Here is a 4,328-nt window from a genome sequence, read left to right as displayed (position 1 = left end):
CGGGGACGAGCCGGGGCATCGGCGTCGGGTGCCCCATTCCCGATCCAGATTCGGGGGGAGCATAGGGGGAGTGGGATCGTGGGGGTGGGGGTGTGGGGCGACGAGGGTTAGGTCACGGGGCAGTGAGGAGGTTATGGGAGGTGGGGTGGGCCGGCCTGGCGGCCTGGTGGCCTGCTGGGCCGCGGCCCAGTTGGGCCGGGGGGGTTTGCCCGTTGGTTTTCATTTTTTTATCTTTTGTTTACTTTTCCTATTAATTAGTTTTGCTATTTTATGTACTACACATTTTAGTTTTGTTCATTATAAAACAGCACATAATGTAGTATTACTAGTTATACCACTGCCAATACTAGTTAGGCATTTAATTAAAATAGTTTGTAACCTTATATCTTAAAAAGGTATTTAATTAATTGTTCCAGTTGTTGTTATAGTTAATTTAGAGCACTTAAATATTTTATAAACATGTGGTTTCTCCAGCATTATTACCTATGAATTGTTTGTCATATCCAGAACATTTTAGTTTTGATATTGGAAAACTTTTATTGTTTGACCTGATTATTGATTTGAATTTGCTTCGTTTTCGAATCAACGCGAGTTTATCAATAGTAACTGAGGTGACGTGGCATCGTTAGTAGAGGTTCACTATAGCTTAAGTACCGGGGCGTCACACCTGATACATAATGCCTTTGGTAAATTGTATCCTCTGCTTGGCCAACCATGCTCTGCTTTCGAGCTTGTGTATTTACTTTTGAAACTTGTGGTATATGTTACAAAGATGCCCGATGGGTTGAACCTATGTCTTCCCCTAATCCGTGAGAACCCGAAAGTTTTCACAAGTCATACTCTCCCGGTGTTCTACCAGATAAATTCCAACACTACAGTTTTATCAAAGCGACGGGTGAATGAAATGTTATGCATTAAAGAAGTGGGAGTCGACCTTGAACTTTGTGTTCATGCCCATGAAAATGATGTAGACCATCTCGGAAGATTCTTGCAAAATGATTATCCAGCTGTATGATTCTTTCGGTATTTTTGAAATTGATTCCTTACAGTTATGGTTCCAACCATGCTGTCCTGATCTGATATATCTGATGGAAATTCATTCCAGTGCCTCGTTTATTTTTGGCAAGGTTGAAGTATCTACTGTCATAGGTCAATGACCCGGTTCAACTTCTATCATGTTCTACCTTCGAGTATTACCCCCTGGTATCTCGGAGATGCCTTGCCATTGCACCACATCTTACTAACTTTGTTGAAGTAATGTCTTTCCTTGCCGTAATCACTCTACGGGTTCTGGGTTGTTGTCAACCGGGGGCACCAACTAGTGAAATTATTCCGCACTAAAATCAAATACCCATAGTATTTTTACTAGGAAATTCTGAACCCAATCTGGTCATTCCTAGACTATCGGCTGCATCCTGGTCTTTCTACTTTTGATTGTGCTACCGCGTCCTTCTCTGGGGCATGAATTCTTTAGTGTGTGAGCACGACTTACGTCGAGCTTTCAACATCATGTTGCTTGTCTTGAAAGGCAACTTTGGTCCCGAGCTTGCATCTTATATATTAATCCTATAACTTGCCACTTCGTCATTTCCTTGCTTGTCGCCGTTGTTGTTTGATTGCATCCTCTTGAAACCTCCTGGCAAATGTGTCAGATCACCTTCAACACTTTGACCTCTTCCAAGATGTCAACTGTGTTCCTGATGAGAAATACCCTCCTTGCCCTCAATGATTTTATTATCATCAACAACGCCCTTGACTTCCTTTCATCGGGAACTTGTCCACATTATGAATACAACTTGCTCTCCAGCTAGTGTTGTGTTCTGCCTTGAAGTATTACTATCTTTTCTGTCGAGAATGTTGTGGGGATTGCTCCACCTCTTAGAAATTATCGGTATGATGATACTTCGCACCATCACTATTCTTCCTTGGTCCCCGTGTTGTTTTTAACCAGGATACCAATATGCTAACGATGTTGTTTGAGTTCTGTACTTCTAGCAACCCTACTGCTTTGAAGTTAACGATCGACAGTTCGTTCTTAGACTGTTGGTTATTGAATCATCACTCTAACATTGATCTTGCTACCTAAGGTCATACTTCGGGCACACCTTTCAACTAATGATTGATGGTGTATGTTTTCCTAGAGCATACAACATTATATTATTTGAATTGACAAGTGTCATCTTCTTGTTCACATTATTGTGGAAAGCCATCCGTTTGGAATTCTTGATGAATTGTCGCTGAGCCCATCAACCACCTTCTCATCCCCTCCTTGGTTTAATGATGAACTATTGTTTCAGGAACCCGCTCCCATAGTTCATTTCCTGAGAATCTTGCAATGTCATTTCGTATATTTGTGTTGCACCTTTTCTTCTCGGACATCCTGAGTCGGAGGTATCATGACACCAATCTGATCTGAATCTCAGTCAGATATGATGGTTGGGACAACTTTCCAAGAGTGATGATGTTGGTCCTTTGATGACCCGGTAACATGATGTCATGCCTAGCACCCCCCCTGGCTGGAGGACCTATCATTATAATTTCTTTTGTAAGGATAACCATTCTTCCTGGAGGAAATTGTAAGACCTATTTTATAAGTTGCTCCTGATGGATCATTTGTGTACCCAAAGTCTGGCCCTTGATTGAAACACCATATCATTGCTACCTCGAAGCATGACTATGATAATCCGCTCTTCAACAAGAACATTGGAGGCGCGATGCTAAATGTTTCTTGGTCAGCTATCCAAACACCGTTGTATGGGTAACATCTTGATTAATCCTTGCCTCTTATCTGAATGGTTGGGTACTTGCTCTCCTACCCTGTATGCCATGTTTTGCTTGTACATGGGAGGGATATACTCCTAATAATTGTGTGCAATCACAATTTTCCTTTCCGTTGTTCTGTTTAATCTGATAATCATGTTTTCCTTTCCATTCTTTTGTTTAACCTTTCCTGAATCTGACTTAACTAAGCAGAGATAATTCCCTGCTTAGGTAGGCACCTTGTTGTACCACTCTGTCTGTAAGACCCTATTACTATTGTTGATGACATTCTGGTAGCCACCGATGGACGAGAACCTTGCCTATTGGTCCGCCTCGTTCAACGAGCAGGAAAATGGTTCTCTTCATCCCTCGCCTTGGTACCAACGTTGTTGCCCACATAGCTAACAAGTTATTCACTGACATGCCTCCTTGTCGCGGCTGTGCAAGATGTCAAGACCCTTCCTACTTCCAACCCACATGGTGGGCCCATAACCCACAGGTCCCAGGATCGAAACCATGTGATTCGCGAGCTGAATGCCATACCATTATTCATCCTGGAATCAGACACCATGTTATTCTCGTTGTTCAAACCCCCATTCCAGCTTCTGTCTAGTCATCGAATGATTTCCTACCCGTTTGAAATTTTGGTATCATCGTATATTGCACTCAATGAATTCACTGAAATACAACTCGTGGGGTACCTTGTGTATTTCACATTGAGTTCACCGTCAGATGCCCAGCTTTGTGGAGATGCGTTCTTCCGGAGTTTTTCCCCTTGGTCGCGTTCGTGGGACGTTGGAGATCCCGAAGAAAGGGTGACAAATTGATCATGGTGACTTGAAGTAGAGAAATGAAGACATCAACGAAAGGGATTGACCTCTTCGAGAAGAGCAACCAGCACCGAGAAGACCCGTTAGAATTTCGTAACCAATCTCTCCCCCTTACTCCCCTCCTAAATCTCGGGGCGAGATTTCTTGTAGTGGAGGACAATTGTGATGCCCGGATAATCAAGCTACAGTAACCTCTGCTAATGATGCCATGTCATCATGATTACTATTGCTAATCTCGCGTCAGTTCGAAACCCAGTTCAAATTTTAAAAATAAAGTCAAACAATAAAAGTTTCCAGACACTAAAACTAAAATGCTCTAAATGTGCCAAATAATGCATAGGTAATTATGGTTAAGAAACCCCATTTTTATGAAATTTTTAAATACCCTTAGGTGAATAAAACAGTAGCAAAAACCAATATTTAAATGCTTTTATAATTAACAAAATACTAAACTAAATTGCTTTGGGGTAAAACCTTTTCTTGTAGAGGGTTCTAAAGTATTACTAAATTAGGGATCATTTTCATATTAGGTAAAACCTAAATGAAAAAGAAACTAGAAATAAAACAGAAAAGAAAAATAAGTAAAAAGTAAAACAGAAAAGAAAACAAGAGAACCCCCGCCCCCCCCGGCTCCCCAAGGGCCTTGGCCCACTGGCCCAGCTGGATGGCAGGCCCAAGCCGGCCCATGCCGCCCTCCCTCACTCCCTTATCCCCTGTCCCCGAACCCTAGCGCCCACT

The sequence above is a fragment of the Triticum dicoccoides genome, chromosome 5A, assembly GCF_002162155.2.
Source record: "Triticum dicoccoides isolate Atlit2015 ecotype Zavitan chromosome 5A, WEW_v2.0, whole genome shotgun sequence".
In the NCBI taxonomy this organism is placed as follows: Eukaryota; Viridiplantae; Streptophyta; class Magnoliopsida; order Poales; family Poaceae; genus Triticum; species Triticum dicoccoides.
This window is presented reverse-complemented; position numbering follows the sequence as displayed.